This window comes from Ixodes scapularis, unplaced genomic scaffold (assembly GCF_016920785.2).
Source record: "Ixodes scapularis isolate PalLabHiFi unplaced genomic scaffold, ASM1692078v2 PGA_scaffold9__187_contigs__length_104089568, whole genome shotgun sequence".
NCBI lineage: Eukaryota > Metazoa > Arthropoda > Arachnida > Ixodida > Ixodidae > Ixodes > Ixodes scapularis.
In genome coordinates, this window is record NW_024609884.1 from 40,709,244 (window position 1) to 40,729,608 (window position 20,365).

The 20,365-nt window shown below is 42.2% G+C and overlaps 1 pseudogene; it reads left to right on the forward strand.

Annotated features, from left to right (window-relative positions):
* Positions 1–17,738: 17,738 nt before the first annotated feature.
* LOC120838963 lies at positions 17,739–19,304 on the forward strand (annotated as a pseudogene).
* Positions 19,305–20,365: the final 1,061 nt, after the last annotated feature.

The following is a 20,365-nucleotide window of genomic DNA, read 5'->3' on the forward strand; positions in this document are numbered from 1 at the left end:
ACCATAATGCGCATGCCGTGATACAGACTATAGTTTATAGCTTTTTCCATGGCAATGTTCGTGCAGTCACTTAGGATCTAATTCTTTTTGCATAAAATATTTTACACCCTTAAAGGGGTCATGAAACGATTTTCCTACTTCTTCCTCCTTGGTTTTAATCCTCAACTCAGATGCGAAATGTGAAATCACGTCGTCGTGACATTCTCCGGCACCGGTGCGATGTCCTAGCTTCCACCGTTCTTTTTATGCACACCATAGAACTGGTCATTCCCCACTGACGATAAGTTCCGTCAGGGCACTCATTGGCCACCGAACGCGAATCCGAATATTCGTCGACGGATTGATTGTTGACGAGCGCATACGTCCGAGTGACGCAGTTCTCGTGTCCAATGCGTGAGCTAGGCTCGGCTGACGTCAGGTTGGCACCGCTGACGCGCTTGGGGAACCGCGGATGTATCATAGTGAAAAGGCGGTGAGCTTTCGAAAGAAAGAAGGTACAAAATAGTCCGCTATATTTTCAAATGTTCGTACCGAAAAGCTGGCTGTTGACTTTTTACCCTCTTTCTTTTGACCAACTAAACGATATGCGATTCGTAAAGTCCCAATTTAAAATCATTTATCCTAACCCAAAATTCGTTTCATGGCCCCTTTAAGGGTGTGAATCAGCTTGTCCCAGGGTTACGGAAACACTCTTGGGGCTCTAAAATATGGTGCTGGTGATCCTAGCTGCATCTTATAGTGTACGCGCAACCAGGTCGAGAGCTTACGGGCAGCAGTCAACAAGGTCGAGGCCCGATTCATAACCTTGTTGACTGTTCCACCACCTTGTATACTTGACAATTGAAATATACACATTCCAAGGCGACCGGTTGTGCGTCGGACGTTCTCCATGCTCAGCTCGAACGGGAAGAGCAACCCAAGTGACGAAATACAACGACTCGAAATCCGTCTACAGAAGTCGAACTCACGAACTCATCGGTCTCAGTGATCCATGAATGGTCTTAGCAACCAAGACTTAAACCATAGCTCCTAAACACCCGCGCTCAACATCGTTTCTTTCGTAAAAGAGGACGGAGTCGCCCGGGGCAGACGAGTGACCCTTTTGAACGCAACGCTTCATCTCCATCGAGGCACCGCACGTCGTGGTCGAGCGACTAATTTGTGGCGACAGCGCCGTGAAACCGTGGTCGCTGAAAGGGTTAATCCAGTCCATTAAGCAAAGGCCCGAAATACCGATCTCCTGGACGCTTTCCAGAAGGCCGTCTCTCTCATCTCTCGGCGGTTCGCGTTCCTCCCTGGCGAAACCCCATCGAGCGTTTTTGGGGTCGGGACGGGGCCAGAGTGGTGCCCGCCGAAGCGGTCGCGCCGCGCTCGATGCCTCCGCAAATATTGGGAAGCTTGAAAGCCTTGTCAGAAAGTGTACGTCCCTAAATAACCGAGCGCCTGCTTTTCTGGACGGAAGTGAACGAAAGTCATCGTGGCAACTGGACAAAAACGGGACGCCTCCCCCTCCTCCTCGCTCTCTCGCTTCATCTCTCTTTCGACTCCCTCCCCCTCCATCACTTTCGAATGTACATTTTTAGGTTAACTCTCGACGCACTTGACGTCGAGAACGCCTGTGGCTCGTAAACTTCCGTCCTTTTGGTTTTGCGGTATAACGCGCACCCCGTGTTTTAAGATTTGTGGCTCTTCGTCGCAAGTGTTAACATTTTGCGCGCGTGCACGTGCGGCTGCGACGAAGAGTCTCGCTCGTTTGTACTGGCGGGAGTTTTACGACGCACTTCGCCGGTTACTACTCGATAGCTATCTAAAGTTTTCGTTGGTGTGCTCGCGTAATGATTGATTGCAGGTAATATAAGTGCTCCTTACGAGTCTGTCCCGAGACGCCTAACAGGGACGTCGCATTGGTGCGCTTCGTTTTCATTATATAATTTACGCGTTCCAGGGTTTGCAACAGAAACGTTTGTTTAAAAGGTCAATTCACCGTTTTTTTTGTTTTCTACGAATATCTATCGAGTTTTAGTGAAATTTTGTATGGACGATCGTATGAAAACATTTGAATTCGTTTGATTGCCTATAGCTTGGCAGGACGACGGGACAGCTACCCCTTAGTAAGTTGCGTAAACGGTTCTATAAGCGTCTCTATATATACAGTATGGCTATACCCTCCATCTCCTGTTAAATCTGCACTTGTAAGATAGGTATTGAGCTCGTTCCAAGCAAAATATAATTAAACGGTGAATGTCTAGACAGTGCGGGGTCGGTTTGTCTGAGATCTGACGATACTGATGCACGCTGTAACTTGTAAGGGATGACTTTAGACGTGCAGTACAGTAGAGCTGCTGACCTGGATACTTTAACGTGCCTCCGGCCGGAGCGACTACTGACGAAATATGTCTCTTTTTTCTTCGTGCACGCCATGATTGCTCTAGAGCCAAGAGAATCCGACCATCTAATGGAGGCAGCCCCGCTCGTGAGACTCAAGAGTAAAAAAGCAGCACATCCCCTTCGATTATGCGGCCCTGTCAAGCCCCTTCTTGACCCGTCGTTCAGTGACCCTGCGGGGGGGGCACTTGGCTTGGCTGCTGTCACGGGGGCCCAACCACGATGCGTGGTGCAACCGCGGCGCAACAGCAATCCGACCGAGATCAAGGGTGCGAGCTGTCTCACAGCCGCTAAATATAATGCACGCTGTAAAAGAAAAGAAAAAAGGAGCGTGAGTCTTGGCTGTATATTATAACCCGCGGGCAGAATCGGGACAGTGTCGAGGTTTTGTGCTAGGAAGCTTTCTTACAGTTACGGTTCGTATTTTTTTGACCCATACTGTAGCGTTGTGTTCTAATTGTCTAATCAACTACTTTTTTTTTGTCGATCCGTATTAATCAGAAATTAGGGCGGTCCTGTTCTGAGTATGACGTCATTTATAGAAAGGAATAGAAAAAGTAAGCGCGTGGGGAGGGGAGTGAGGTAGAGAGAGACGAGAAAATGCTTGGTATTGCTAGTTACAAAAAAACTTAAATACACACGTGATTTGATTGATTTCTACGAACTATATAATGCATATAATGCGCGAACTAGTGTACACACCGGGTGCGTTATTTAGGTATTTTAGTCCAGATGCTTTAATTGGGATAATATGATGCCTTTCTTAAACTATTTCTCTTTTGTTCCGGTTAAATGTTGTTTTAGTCATTACGCTACGTGAGACTACCTCAATATTCACCAGTTATCTTTGTTGTTTTCTGATCGGCGTAACGCAATATTAGCCCATTTCTTTGGCCGAAAATGGGCTCTGCTTTCTCGCTTGTTCACTGATGGCTTGAATAATAATAAAAAAAAAAATTGCTGCGACAACTCACCCTGAAAATAATATCTAAGCTCTTAGATATATATTTTTTTTTAAATCCGGTGATGCTACGTCCGCAAATAACTACCGTCCCATTTCCCTAACTAGCATACCCTGTAAACTTCTGGAACATGTGATCTACAGCCATATTGTGAATTACCTTACAGAAATTAATTTCTTTTTCCCTAACCAACACGGCTTCCGTAAAGAGAAGTCGTGTGAAACTCAGTTATTTGAATTTATCACTGATATCCATGACAACATTCATTCACAAACGCAAACTGACGCTATCTTTATCGATTTTTCGAAAGCGTTTGTTCGGGTCCCGCACCAGCGTTTGATAAGTAAACTTAAGTCACTTAATATGCATCAGTCTCTTGTAGACTGGATCAAAGAATTCCTTTCTGAAAGAACTCAATCAGTCTCGATCCATAACGACTCATATCGAAGTATCTCAATAAAATCCGGTGTCCCGCAAGGCTCCGTCCTCGGCCCTCTTCTCTTCTTAATTTACATTAATGATCTACCTAACTTAATTTGTTGAAAAATTCGGCTATACGCTGACGACTGCGTAATATATAGGCGCATTATCTCCAACGAAAATAGCTTCGCCCTCCAGCGTGACCTTGATTCGCTATGGTTATGGTGCGTTAAATGGCAAATGGATATCAATATTACAAAGACCAAGCTTTTTACTTTTGCTACAATTAAATCTAAGTCTGCCTTTGATTATAAATTTAATGGTGCAATTCTTGAAAATGTAACTCATTACAAATACCTCGGAGTATTTCTAACGGATAATCTCGACTGGAAAATGCATATTGATCATATTGTGAGCAAAGCGAATCGATCTCTAGGGTATCTTAGGAGGAACTTGTTCTTAGCACCAAGTGACGTTCGATTGTTAGCTTACAAATCATTTATTCTTTCAAAACTAGAATATGCGAGCATTATTTGGAGCCCATGGCAAGATTATTTAATTAAAAAAATAGAGTCTGTTCAGAACAGAGCCGTACGTTTTATTCTTAGAGATTATTCCTTTACGTCGAGTGTGACAGCACTAAAAACAAGAGCTGACCTTGTTCCTTTATGTAATAGACGCAAAGTATCACGACTGGATTTTCTTCATCGCGTATATTATTACAACGCTGACCTTAAAAGTCAACTTTTACTTCCGCCCCATAGGATTTTTCCTCGGCATGATCACCGTCATAAAATTAGGCTACCCTTATGTCGCACTAAGCATTTTTCAGAGTCGCCCTTGATCTTGGCTATTCATGAATGGAATGACCTCCCTGAAAGTGTGGTTGATATATCAGACTGTGCACAGTTTAGGAGTGTATGTGAAGAATTATTTAAGTCAGTTTAATTTTATACGCTCTCTGGTGTATAGCTGTTGTGTATATAGTATGCTGTGTATATGTGCGCGATCTATCGCGTGCTGTTTTCAATGTTAGAGTTTTCTTGTTTTTGCAGCGATCTTTTTCTTTTGTTTCTCCCCCCCCCCCCCCCCCCCCCCCCCCTCATGTAATGCCTCCGGGCGCTTTGAGGGAACAATAAATGAAATGAAATGAAATAAACGAAGAAGTGACGTGTGCTTGACAGCTTCAGGTAGACTTCATCATACATTTAAATGATAATACCATAGCCAAACACCGATCATCACTAACTAAAGTTAAGAGTAAAGGTGATTTGGCTCAAAACTGACATTTTAAAGAAAGAAGGAGCGGACGTTATACCTTCTTTTCTCCCTTCGCTTTAGGGTTCCCTATGTCAATCACAAACTACTCTTCCGTCCGACATCTGAAATGCAAAACAATACTGGGAAAAGGCATAAAAACTGCTTATGCGTCAGGTTTATTGTATTTCATATACACCATAGATTTCCTTTCGTTCTTTATATTCACCTATGTTATGACGGAAATAATACGCGCAATGAAATTCCTTAGCTACTTTATTGAGATAGTGGACATCCTTCTTTTTTTTTCGATTATTTATTTATTTTGTCTATTCCGCACGAAGAAGGATTGCGATAGGATGCCGCCGTCTCTGTGCTTCTAGTCATGTTGCAACCTCTCATATTCGTGTATAAGGTGCAACCGAGCCGCCCTGCTTCGCGAAAACCGATCGTCTTTTTCAACGTCTCCGAGTGTGAAGTCACAGGACGGACGCTTCTGCTGATGTTTGTTTAAAGTGTGGCAAGACGAATCTTTCAAGGCTTTCTGATGTGGGCGAACTGTCCTGAAGTAAACACGGTATGTTTGCTTCTGAGAAAGCGTTTTGAAAACGAACATGTAAGTCCGACTTTTTGAAGAGCTCCTTGAACTCCGGGACACGGTGTTTCCATCGTAGATGTCACGATGGATTACCACTCCCCGTCGTGTTTAGGTGCTGCTTGGTAAACATGAACTTGTCTTCTCGACAAGTGTCAACACGTAGTGAATAGAAGGGGTGCTACAGAACATTGCAACACGTTCCAGGTTAACCACATTGCCTGACTGAATATTTGCTAGAGTTACCAAACCTCAACCTATGTATTTTTTATTATATGATTTTTCGGCGTATTGATCAGTGTCAGCGCATGGTGAACAGAGCCTTGGCATTACGATTAGGCGGCTATACTACTATAAGCAAGGTAAATTTATTTATTTATTTGTTAATACTGCTCACCTCGTGGAGGCGATAGCAGGAGTGAAACTACATATTTGAAAAAAAAAAAAATTCCGTTATACACAGTTCAAAATCTCGGCAGCGCCCTGCTGCAACGCGACACAGACAAGCAAAGTGACTGGCTCATCCAATCCCATCGGAAAACACTCGCGAATATAGAATGTATAATATACAATCAAGATGCAACTCACACGTACAACTATTTACTTTTCTAACCGATTTGGGAGAGGAATGAAGACAAGGTTGGACTGTTCACAACGTCGGCTGGCAGGGAATTCCATTCTCTAACAGTGCGTGGAAAAAATTAATGATGAAATACATTGTTTTTAGCGGAAAATTCCCTTATTGACAGTTGATGTGATCGTCTTGATAATTGTGGCTGAAAAAATGAGATATACTTCTTTTTGTTAATGTTTAGCTGGTCATTAATGATTAGATACAATAATTTTAATCGATCCCTCCGTCGTCTATTTTCAAGGCTCTCGAGGTTGGCATGTTGCAGGAGCTGGCTGGGAGACACAGACCAGCTATAGGAGCTGTAGGTAAACCTTACCGCCCTCCTTTGTATTTTTTCCATTTTATTTTTGTTTACTTCGGTGTGTGGATCCCAGACCACTCCTGCATATTATAGAATGGGTCGCAGGTAGGTCTGGAATGCAGTCAGCTTCGCCGATACACTGGAGCGCCCCAGGGATCGTCTCAAGTAGCCTAGCTTTTGGAAGATTCCGAGTCAGAACATTCAACGGGTCAGAACATCCATCGAGTTAAAACATCCATTCGTGAATGTTTTGTCTCGGTGGATGTTCTGACTCGATGGATATTTTGACTCGAATGGATGTTCTGACTCGATGGATGTTTTGAGTCGATGGACGTTTTGACTCGGATGGCTGTCATGAATATTTTGACGAGTTGAAGGTTCTATCGTTTTTCGCCTGAAAGGAGAGAGCTGTTGTGTAAACGACTTTTGACGTTATGGTAAGCAAGGACCGTTTGCACACGCTCCTAGATAAAATTTAATAAGTTATGAAGGACAAAATTGAGTTCGGTATTTGACAGAAGTGGATAGGAATTATTTCTTTACTATTATTTGAGCTGTGAACTACCTTTACGATTTTATTATCTTATTGAGACCTTGTCAGTTATTTAGGCTATTCAATAAACGTGGGATTTTATATGTATTTCGTGATTCCGATTTCTTCAATTTTCCTCTACCAGTGTTACTTTCTGTTTATTTTTTTTTTCAAGATCATTGCTGTTGTTTTTCTTGGTGCCTGCTTGACCCACTCATGGTCTGTTGTTTTTATTAATAAATATATAAACAAAATGTTAAAGTTAATATCGTCAGGGGCATGTAAACGAACCTAAATAATTTTGTTTTTGTTTTATCATGTATTAAGGGTGTACGCTCGTCAGTGACCCAGTGTCTTTCTTGTAGCATAACGGAACGTAAAATAAGAAAGTATTTTGGTGGTCCACTCTGTAATAAAATCAGGTAGGACACGACGGCGCAGTGGCAATGGCTCTCGAAAGCGGCGATCGGTAATGTTACGTGATCACGCGACGTGGTTTAAGATTGTAACTTACTTGCATTACCTGTAAAATACGCTGCTTTGCCGTCTTGGTGGCGTTTTATTTGCTGTCGCTTGACCCGTGCAGCTCGAGAGCACGCTACTCTGCGATTCGTGGCAGCTACGTGACCCACAGACAATGGACAAGGCCTTTTGAATCCATATAAAAATGATAGGTATTTAGGTAGCCTTTGAAGAAACCAGTGTGACAGCCATTCTTTAATTTTAGCTTGGTCTATGTCACTGCGCTCCTAAAAGGTTCGGAAAGAAAAGTGCTTTTTTTTTCAGGCAACGTGGGGTAACAAATTTTAGCAATTCATTCAAAATCAACGTGATAAAAATCATCCAAATGAAAGGAACGATATTATTATTCGCGTGAAAAGTAAGAGCACTCTCAAGCTTGTGATGGTGAAACATTTTTCAAAATAGAATGGCTCTGTTTTAAAAGTATTTTGCTTCGCCGCATTAATTAAAAAAAAAATATATATATATATATATATATATATATATATATATATATATATATATTTTTTTTTTTTTTATATATATGGGTGGGAGCAGCAGAGCGCATCGATGGGCTCGCCCCGAGTCTGCGCAATTTCTCGAGGGACCAAAATACTGTTGTCGGTGAATTATGCAGCGTAAGCCCTTCCGAAAAATTAATTTCACCTCGCCAGTAAATTCTTCTATTTTTGTGTTAAGCCTCTGAATTGTTTCAAGACGCTCTTGTCCCAGACGTTCGCCATGATCAGTAACGTTATTCCGAGGGAATCGTAGCTTTAGTTCGTGGTTTTTTAAAGTTAGTCTCACTCTCGGACAAAGCACTCTACATGGGTTTGCTCAATTGTATATAAATAGTACTTTTTAACTTACGGAAGCACTATTGGGACACATTTTACAGTTTTGTTTTTTCATGTATTACAACTTTTTAGGTATTTGTACCCTGCCGTAGTGTCTCTACACTCATTTTTGTCACAATTACTTCTACCAGACACAACGTAGTGCATATCGTTCGCATGAAGTCATTCGGTTGAATAAGACACCAAGACATCGCGAGGCATTCAAAGAGTTTTGTTCAAGGAAACTGGCCCATGTGTGCTGTTCAGTTCATTCTACGGAAGAACTACGAGGATTGTAATTCTGTCCAGATAGTTAAGGACATCCTGAAATGTCGGGACTGCAGATGACAAATAGCCAAATATACTCAGTGACAAAAATAAAACACGAACACGAGGGACCCTACATCCAGGACACTGACCAAGGTGTATGCCCGAAACTGGCACTTGGCGAAATTCGCAGTTTCGAGCCGGAAAAAATTCATATATATTGTTTTCTTTTCTTTTCAGTTCAAATAATAGTTTTGAATTAGATGGATGTTTTGACTCTGATGGATGTTCTTACTCAATGGATGTTTTGACTCATATGGATGTTTCGACTTTGATGAATGTTCTGACTCGATGGATATTATGACTCGATGGATGTTTAGACACGGATGGATGTTCTGACTCGATGGATGTTTTGACTCGATGGATGTTTCGACTCGGATGGATGTCTTGACTCGTTGGATGTTCTGACTCTGGTGTCACGTGACCTGTTGGATGTTTTGACTCGATCGATGTTGTGACCCAATGGATGTTCTGGCCATAAGCGCTTTTGGAAAGCACGTCTTGAGATGTAGTCAATGTGAGCGTTCCATCGTAGATCCGATGTAATGATCACCCCTAGGTACTTAAATGATTCAACTTTTTTGCAGAGGTACGCCGTCTATTCAGTAAGAAAAAATGTGAAATGGTTTTTTTTTCGTGTGATGTTCATAAATACTGTTTTTTTCGCGGTAAGAGTCATTTGCCACTTTTCGCACCATAAGTTAATTTTTGCCAGGGAGGCATCGATGAGAAGGTGGTCGTCAGGGCTAGAAATTTCAGTGTAAAGAACACAGTCGTCGGCGAAAAGGCTAATCTGGACTGATATATCATCTAAGATGTCATTAATGAATATCAAAAAAAGTAACGGTCCAAGAACGGATCCCTGAGGCACTCCAGAGTCAACAAAAACAGGTTCGGAAATTGATCCATCTATGACAACCCCCTGTCGACGAAGTGTTAAGTAGTCACTAATCCAATTTGTAATGTCGTTCCTTAAGATTGCTTTCAGTTTTATTAATAACTTCGGGTGGGATACTTGATCGAAAGCTTTTGAGAAGTCCAAGAGACCACGTCTACCTGGCCTCGACGGTTTAAGACCTCAGAAAAATAATGCGTGGTTTCAACCAACTGAGTGGAAGTAGACAGAGCTTTGCGGAAACCGTGTTGCCGAGGATGCAGTAAATTACTTGATTCTAAAAAATGACAAATGTGCGTAAATAATACATGTTCCAATACTTTCACCGCAGTACACAACAGTGAAATTGGTCGGTAATTTGTCACAAGCTTACGATCTTCGGCCTTAAAGTATATTATACGAGATAAACGGTTTTATATTTAAAAAAAAAGAAAAAAATCGTTTTTTTTGTTTTTTTTTTTTTCAGAGTTTGATGTAGGTTTGAAACATTGTAGGCCTCAGGATATTTGGTATCCACATAAAAGTCTCAAAAAATCTCGAACTATTACAAAACATTACTCGACTTTGCCATGCAGTGTTGCCAATTTAGCGGGTTTCCAGCTAAATTTAACTGTTTTCTGAATTGACTAGTGGGTGAAATTTCCAGTTTTGCGGTTGGCGGGATTTTTAGAAGATTTCAAGTCACGTTCGCATTTTTTTTTCTGGTAGCTTAGAATGTTTTGTAGATTACATTTATCAATATTAAAAAGCTTAATTTTTGTGGTAAGATAGATCTATAGGGTCGTTACTTTTGCTTACTTTCAACAAGGTTGTTGTCAGTGATAACAACGCTTGCGACGCCATTGAGATCATACGGTGGCAAACATTGATCTTCCATAGTAACCGGAGACACAAAACAATAAAAAAAAAACGGTGAAAAACAACCACAAATTTGAAAACAAAAACAAAAAAACGGACAAAGCAACCACAAGTCGAGACTTGACACTTTTTTCGTCCTTTTTTCGTTCCGTGTCTCCGTTTACTATGGAAGATCTTTACCAGCTCGCCTGTGTTTTTACCCGTTCTTCGGAAACATTGAAACGTGTTTTTACCTAATTTGGGCGTCGATCTATGATTTCGTTTTCAATGTCTGCCAGATGACATGGGCCCAGTACACTATGGACAATAATTAAAAAAAAAAAAAATGGGGGCTACAGGGTTTTAAACTTTGTGACTGGTTACTGAAAGTTCCAAGCGACGTGTGATTAAAATAACGATAATAATCGTCGGAGAAAAAGAACCAAGGACAAACATAAATCCTTAAGCAAAACTAGGTGACTGGTGCGCGACTTACAATATCCGGCTGGTCCTGGTATCGAACCATGAACCTCTCTATTTCCAGTGAAGCGCCCTACCGACTGAGCTAACCAGGAATTCGACATCAGTAGAGCAAACGGGTTTTAACAGCCACCACCAGTCTAACACCAACAAGGGTGAACGGCCTGCATTTTTAATGTTGTGATGATAGTGCAATTAATGCGCAGGTGCAAGCGAGCTGGACAAGAATGATGGTAATAATCCCTGTAGAAGGGGAACAAGGGGGACAAAAGACAATCACAAAACTCCAAACACAGCTATACTCCGTCTCACTAAAACCGTGCAGTACAGTCAAAGCTACAGAGGTGAGAGCGTATGCCAATCCGTTCAAGAGGAGGGAGAGCAGTTTTTGAACCATGGTTAAAAGTGCTAAAAAAAAACGAACACAAGAAAGAAGACGAATATGGGGTTTGAACCATGCTTAAAAGCGCCCGCGTTTGTCTTCTCTCTTGGATTCGTCTTTTTAGCGCTTTTAGCCATGGTTCAAAACAGTCATCACCAACTTGCCCAACAACAAGCACTTCTACAGAGGGAAAAAAGGAACGGGAGAGAAGCGCTGGGATTTGTCCGTTCCTCCTTTCTCTCCTCTTGAACTGGTCGGAATACACTCTCTCCCCTGTAGCTTTGGCTGTACTGCACGGCTTTAGTGTAGATGACTGGTGCGCGACTGAAAAAATCCGCCTGGTCCTGGTATCAAACCAGGGACCTCTCCATCTCCAGTGAAGCGCTCTACCGACTAAGCTAACCAGCAGTTAGACCTCAGTAGAGCAAACGGGTTTTAACAGCCGCCACCGGCCTAACACACTAGATACACTAGCGCCCTCAACTGTCATTAAGCCACCCATAGATGGTACATCCCAACTGTCGTTGAGCTAAACTAAGTTATCCGGTGTTACATGGTACATAGGCCTAACAAGCCCAATTGAGATGTGCGTCAAGGGGCACAGTTGAAGCCGAAACGAAACCAAAACTGATGTCACATTACCTTATTTTTAAAGTGTGATGCAAACGATATATATGCAGATTTTTCATTCATTATAAACGTTTAAAGGAAAACAAAATTAACTTTTTTCTTTGTTTTTTTGGAGTAAAGAAACGATAGTCAGAACGTTTCACGGGAATTCGAGTAAGAAAGTCTTTTCGGGCACCGACATCACAATGGTCGACATCGCCGAGCTCTGGCCTCCGCGACGTGCCGTGATCGTTCTAGCGGCAGCTCTCCCGAATCATGCCTCTTCCGACAATATTTTCTTCTATGATACTTTCTAAATACCTCCCGCAATCTTACGCCATGGTAAGTTCTTCGCTGGCGCTGGCCATGGGCTGCGGCGGACGCCATCTTTAGCTCTATTGGGGCGAACCGCCATCAGTTAACTGAGGTATGCCAGCCCAGTTAAACTCACTGAACGTTAGTGGCTCAATGACAGTTAGCGCTGCCGTGTATAACTCCGTCCGATCGCGATTGAGTCGTCTGCCGTTGGCTTAATGACAGTTAATAGCGCTAGTGTAACTAGGCTATAACACGAACAAGGGTGAACGGCCTGCATTTTTAATGTTATGATGATAATGCAATTAGTGCAATGGAACAAGCGAGCAAGACCAGGCAGATTTTTTCAGTCGCACACCATTCACCTACCTTTGTTTGGAGATTTGTGTTTCACCTTTGTCTCGCTTGTTCCCCTTCTCCAGAGATTATTATCGTTATTCTTGTTCAGCTCGCTTCCAGCTTTGCATAAACTGCATTATCAACGTGTGACAAGTTAGATACCTCCTCAGGAGAATAAGACTCTTTGAGAAACATGTAAATTTGGTTAATAAGGATTTGAACTTCCACCAAATATTGTACAAATAATCGGATGGAACTATGAAACTGTACGTCGACAGGTAAGGGCTAAACAATACACCTGGTAACAAATGGTGACAGTCAGATTATATGCAATGGACATCTTTCTGTGCATGAAGCACTCCGAGTCGAAAAGGAGAGCTCCCTTCTAATGGTTCGTTTATTTAATGGGTTGTTTTTCGACTAATTATAGCAGCAAATAGTGTTAAAAAGTCATCTTTACATAGCGCCTCAAATGTAGCGATTTTTTCTTCCTTTTTTTTGGGGGGGGGGGGGGGGGGATTTCTTTAGCGGGGTTTTGATTTTTGATTTGGCAACGCGGCTGCCACGTCTCATATTACATTATAACCAAAACCATTCAAACAGCTGTATAATTAAACATTTACGGATATTTTGGGGGAATTTATTTTTGTAATATTGAGGTAAATATACTTTACTGAATGTGATATTTCTTAAAAGTATTTCGTGTCAAAATTATAGCTGAATTATTTTGCTTCCATAACCTAATTATTTTGGCCCGACTGAAAAAAAAATATTGTGAAAGTGACAAAAATATTGTAAAAGTGACGAGCAGAGATGCCTTGTGAAAATGTGAGGTAGCATGGTAAAAATTATATAATAAATCCAATGACGATGTTCGTTTCGATTTAATAGCGATAGGATGATTCACGGTATTACTGTGAATAGGACGATAAATGCTTGTTCGTTTTAGACCCCAGTGGTCTTCTGTCATGAGTGAGATGTGAAACGACGAACAAGAAAAGAATAAACGAAAATTGTTTATAATTTGAATAACGAATAACTAAATTGACTGGCCGGATGTCCCTTCTTCTGGTAGTTAGGTCACGGATTCCATCATTCTTGTGGCTTTCTCAAACAATGTACACAAAGCTAGATCTGTGTGCTTGCGTACCCTGGGTACCGATGTAAGTTGTGCACTGCACGGGCACTCTTCATTTACAGAAAGACCATTTAGGCACTCATTGGCAAAATACTCCACACTCAAAATAGGACATTTGTTTAAATATGCCGACGGAGGAAAAGGTTTTCAAAATGCCGTGGCTCCCGGTTGCTACTTGGACATTAAAAGGAACAGAGCCGAAAGTCCGAAAAAAGACAGCGACGTTTCATGCACAAACTTTGCGCACCCATTTAAATAATTTGCGGGTTCTTTTTCTCCTAGCCTTACTGCTAAGAACAGGTCATAGCTGAAGTAAAACAAAAGCTACATTTTCGTCGAGTTTCATGCGTTTCACCCCGCCATGGTTCGAATTCTCGGAAGTATTGGTGAGAGACTGACAAGAGACTCGCTATAACCCCAGCATCAGTGTCTACAGTTCCCATGCACCGTCTAGCCACGGTCCTCCGACCAGTACTGGAGACACTCGGCTGTTGGGTCCGTCATCGAGGCGGCAAAAAGGACCACAATGCCTCCTCCGGTCACTGATCACGGGAGTCATGGGGCCTGGTCGAAGAGCGCGCCCTGCGCGTTCAGCGACCACGAGCCGCGACGGACTAAGCTGGATAAATACGAGCGCAGGGGCTACACCGACGGCACTTGGGCCTGGTGACTCTGCTGACACTCGTGGGCGCGAAAGGCCGGCGCTTCTGGCGCGTCGGCCCCCACGGTCCCCACGCAGCAGCAGCGACGTCGCCTTCATCGCGCTCCCGGCGAGCCCGCTCATGTCCCTTTGTTGGCAGGCTCTCGGAACGCGCGCCTGAACCGTCCCCTTAGATCAACATCCCCCGGTCCCCCACGGCCCTCGTCTCCCCTCCCGCCGCCGCCGCCAGCCGAGTGGCAACCACTTGAGGATCGGTAGGATGGAACATCGCCTTGCCCGTCAACCTTTTATTATTCTTTGCCACCCTCCACCGCGCTTCCTTCTTGGAAAAATAACCGCAGGGCATTGTGGTATTACTTCCATTTCCCCGGCCGAGCGCTGCTCCCTTCGCTCCCCTGTTAGCGCCTCCCCCTCTCCGGCTCTCAAGCATCGCGCAAACACCTCCCTTGCCTTCTGGACGCTTCTCTTATCCCCCCACCCCCCACGCTCTTCTTTCGCTGTCGAGTTTAATCGGGCTCGAAAATTGAGGGACAAAAAGAAAAGAGAAAAAAAAAAAAAAAAAGAGCGTCCACGAGGAGGGCCGAGTGGACGAGAAAAAGTAGGGGGAAAAAATGGGGGAAAATCATTAGACGGAGCCGACCTCGAAATCCAAACAAACTAGGGGAACAAAAAATCCCACTTGGGGACGCGAGGTGGGGGAAATCCAATCCCAGTCGCTTTCCGTCCACCTGCTTACGAGAGTAGAATGGAGCTTGTGGTGTGAACCTACACTTGAGGCCGCTCTGTTGTGAGAGATGGAAGGCCCTCCTCCCCTGACAACGGCGGATTTGTAACCCCATCTTTTGAATCTCTTTTCGACTGACCCTGATCCCTCGGACGGCGGCCGAGTCTTGCGACGCACGTCCACCTCGAAAGTGCGGCGCCCGCTGCCTCGCACCCTCCGGAATACAAACTCAGCTTAGCACCGGCGGCTTTGCTCGAGAAAATCTTCGAGTTGGACATGTCGACAGATAGGTTTTTTTTTTTTTTTTTTATACGTATCAAGCATTTTTTTTTTTCGTTTCCGTTTCTAGTATTGAAAAAGGAATAGTCGTTGTCGCTGTCGTACGGTGATTTTGGGAGCAGGACGAAGTGTCAGCTTCCAAATATACAAAAAAATACGTACCCCGTAGGATGTAAAAAAAAAAAGACAAAAAAACTTTATAATTGCGTATTTATATTTTCTTTTCACCCAGCTTTCTTGGCTTGACTTTTTTTTTGTTTTTTTTTTTCGCTATTTTGTGGAATGTGAAGGCAGGTAGCCTTCACATTCCACAAAATAGCGAAAGCAGTATTTTACATACGTATGTAAAATACTGCTTTAAAAAGCAGTATTTTTACATACGTAAATCACGATATTGGTATACACATTTGTTGTAAGTACTCTACAAACGTAATATATAAGCAAGTGACCACTGATAATGTAGCAGAGAGGAATTTTAAATTATATGATGATACTGGAGAAAAAACACGAGGGAAGAAGCAGCAAAATGAAGAAACCAGGAAAATTCATAAGCTATGAAGTATGAACATAGGTCCAGCGCTCTGAAAAAGACACTGAGAGACATTTTTCTTACCCACTAAAATAATATGGTGCCCATCTACCCTCTTGCTATAGCGCGTCTTCTAAGAACCTAGTCCAATATTGTACAAATAATGAGAGTACAGAAAGATTCAATACCGGTTGGATTCGCTCTGCAATTTTATACCTTTTCGTTGTGCCGGTATGATCATTTTACCTTTCCAGCATTGGGACTACAACAACTTCTGGCGTTGGAAAAAAAAAAGTTGAACTACATCAAATTACCCTAAAAAACACCTCTTATTCCTTTTTAAAACTCCAGTAGACACCATCTTAATGTACTTTAACTTTGGATCTTTTACATATTGACAATGCATATTTACAAAAAGTAAAAAAAAAAGCGTAAGGTTGAATTTTTTAGGAGAGACGGAAAAATCGCGCGGGCGTCTTACCGCAACCGCTGACCTTGTACCTGCTCCACGAGCGGTAATATTAGTGCAGTACGTCGCTTCTCACGCCCCTAAAAGTCTTTCTGAAAATGACTGATTAGTGGTTTTCGATGACGCTCAACAAGTTTCTAATTGGAACCATATGCCTATTTTTAGTAATTAAAATTCAATTAATTAGCGAACTAATTAGTAAGTATCGTTTAAATTAATTAGCGAACTAATTAGAAAGTATCCTTTGAATTAATTAGCGAACTAATTAGTAAGTATCGCGCATTTTTTGACATCCGCCACAATGAGTAATGCGGTCCCAAGAAAATTATATTTTTACCTGAAATACACTAATTGTAGGAATTTTTGTCACTCTTACGTGAAACACCTCTGTATATCGGTGTTGTACACGTTCCTCAAAAGAAGAAACGAAAGCTCGTTCCTCGTTCCTTCCGATTTTTGGAACGCGTTCCCGTTACAAGTTTCATATGTGAAAAAGGAACTCGTTTCCGTTACAGTTAAAAAAGGGAGCGTATCGTTACACATACGTTACATTTGTATTATACTGATTACCTTGTTTAGTTAGATCGAGAAAAGTTGCCTTCTTTTTTACAGCGAAGCTGTTTATGGCTAGGGTTCCGTGAATGTTTCGTGTGCAGTGTCTAAAAACTACGCTCGCACCGTCGCACGCGCCGCACGCGCACGCCTTCCCCGTATAAAAGATTCGAAGTAAATAATCAAAATGAAGTGTTGACGACCGCGCGTGCAAGATGCCACTTTTTTGGGGCTTTTTGCCTGAAACAGTGGAGTTGGCTGAGGCCTCCGTAGGTGAGGAGGGGGGGGGGGGGGGTGCCTCATAAGCCCCCTCTTGCTACGCCCCTGGCAGTGCCCACCAGATGGTTGTTTATACGTGTGGAAAAACAAGTTTCTTTTTTTTACCACGCGCATAAAAAAGTAGGTTTCTAGTTATTTTTTTTCCACAAAAATATACGCTCACGAAATTTGAGTATGATAAATGCAACACCCAAAGACATCTTTGTGAAAAGTTCCAAGGCGCTTTGTCCCTTGTGAAATTTATATCATTTCTTTTTACGCCGGGCCAGCGCTCGAGAGTATCCTATAATGATATATGTTCAAACGCTTGAGCATTCGTTATATATGTTGCGTTCGTTTAACAGTACGATTATCGCCATGGCATGTATAAATGACTGCTTCCTTTTTTTGTACTTTTTACTGTAAATTTTTTTGTATCTCCAATATAATTAGCAGTTCGTGTCACCAGATGTCATGCTTTATTATACCTTTTGTAATTTATCTTGCAGGATGGTTAATTGTGGACCACTGGGAATAAGAGGCTGCGGAATGATTTCTTTCAACGGCATGAAAATCTGTACCCAATGTGAAACACTGAGACTACAAAAACAGGACTATGCGGGACATCATGCTGCAAGAAATTGCAGACATGCTTGGTTGCACACGTAAGTTGTAAGTTCTGTTTGAATGCCAATACTTGACCTATACAAGGTGATGATAAGATTAATCCTTGCTGGACTTTAACATAAGTACCTAAAATTCATTTACAAAGTTACAAAAATAGTGCATAACAAGTTATGATATTTATAAAATATAAAAAAAAATGTATTGTAACTAGTGTTCTTCCAAAAGGTTGCCCAAGGCAAAATGTGAACTTAACTTCTCTGCTCTGTATTGCAAAGCAATTGTTTTTTTATGTCTAACAGCTACTGTGGCTTATTTTCACATCTGATTTATATGAGTCAAATTATTTTTAAGTGTAGTAAACGCTAGGTAGTATAGTAATCACTCCAAACCCAAGTAGTGATGTCCGCTGCAGTTGATAATTTTTCGAAGGAAGCAGCTGAAGTTCCTTTGGTTCAAGATTTTTGTTTTTCCTTAGTCCTTATAAATAAAAGTAACTTTGTAAACGCTTCTTCCCAAATATGTTGTTCCTTTTAGTGAGCCATTTTATTCAACCTTTCTTTGGGGAACTCATTAACCTGTCTAAGCGTATGATACATTTTCTATTTTCCAGCTTAAGAAGCACGTACCAAGTTCAGAAACCTGAGGACATACTTTTTTAAAGAGATTAGCAAAATTGAAAACTCCAGAGCATCTGGGAAGGGCACAGGTGACCTCTACAAATCAGTGTGGTACTTCTTTGAGGATATGTTGTTCCTCTAAGGGTCTCACACTCCCAGGAGTGGATTTTCTACTTTGGATCAATCAAGTTCCTCGGGTGCCAGTCACCACTTACAAGGGAGTATGCCTGGCCCTGTGTTCGTAGACAACGCCTCCGACGCGTCCGAGGAAGATTAGGTTTTTACAGAACCCGATCCCCCGGTGCCACAGCCCAAGAGAGGAATGAAGAAGAGTAGGCAGTCGACAAGAGCCCATGAAGCTGCCCTTGAGAGAGCTCCGTCTGTGCTCAACCAGTCCGGCCATAACCTCTTTGACGACGAGGACTTTCTGTTCTCCGCGTCCCTCACACGGGAGCTGAAGCAGCTGCCGACCCTTGACAAGGACTTTCTTAATATCCAGCTTATGCAATTTGTCCTACAGGCAAACCATAATGTTGTAATGCAGACTTCAGTTGCTGAAGTGGTGGAGGTCACACCATAGGGATAGAGTTTTGAAAATGTAGTTTTTAAAAGCAGTAAAAATGTTAAGTTTTCTTATGCAACTATTAAAGGGAGGCATCTTTATGAGAACAAGTTCGTGTGTCAAGTCGCCACTTGCAAGATTTACCATTAGATATTGTACATTCACACTATTAATGTCCCCTTTTTCTTTGAAATGTCATTTTACTCTTGTTTGTATTTTTTGTACTCCAATAATGCCGAATATAGTTGCGAGAGTGGTACCTGTCTTGTTGGACTTATGTTTTCGACCGTTGCTTTTCAATATAGGCAATTATCATGAGCCAATAAAAAGACTTCTTTCATGAGGTAGTGTATTAGTCTACTGAGTTTCACGTTTATTTTGTAAAGTGCATGCGTAACACCTGACAGAGTTTTTAATAGTGGCATCACTGTTTGCTTAACCCTGTTTTATTCATTTTACAAAAATGAAAGACGTTTACAATCCTCTGTAACGCCGAATTAGAGCGCAGCCCTTGAGGAAGAGGAGGGGAAGGTACGGAGAGGAGGCTATGCCCCTTCCCTCCTGCTCGCCTCCCATTTAGGGGACATTTTTTCCACTAAATTTGGCGGGGAACCTTTTTCCGCTAAATTTGGCGGGAAAATTTTTCTGCTGAATTTAGCGGGGAACATTTTTCGCTAAATATAGCGGTAAAATTTTTCCGCTAAATATAGCGGGAAAAATTTTCCGTTAAATTTAGCAGGAAAAATTACCCATAACGCACCGCGCGGTTACGCTGACGCCGACGCCGACGCCGCTCAATCCGGAAACGGGCGCCCTAAGAGCTGCGCTCTAAAAACAAAACTGCATTGCCGTAAAGTATTATAGCAGGAATGAGTTTTACAAAGAGGCATTTATAAAGCATAACTAAAATGCAACAAACATATGCCAAACACAACTGGTACAAAAAAGCATACACGGAAGCATTCACACAGCATTAGTGAAATATATATAAAAATATCTATCAGCACAAGTATAAAAAAGGCCAAACAACCTATATATAAAGTTCACTGTCAAAAACATTAGAAAAGTTAAAGCACCATTCATCAAACACACGCCAAAAGAACTATTTAAAACACTAGTTTAAAACTTTGTAATGAATAAGGCAGCGGGGAATACATCACTGCGACTCAGTAGGGTGCCCTATAACGTGAGGCAATCGCCACTATAGTCGGTGACAGGTTGAGACTTCAGCCGGAAGCTCCTACCTCTTTCCACTTCAGCAAAGTGATCGCTGGATAGGAGGCAACCCCCTCTCCAGCGTTCGCTCTGCCAACGTGGAAACAGGTGGGTGGAACTTTCCCTG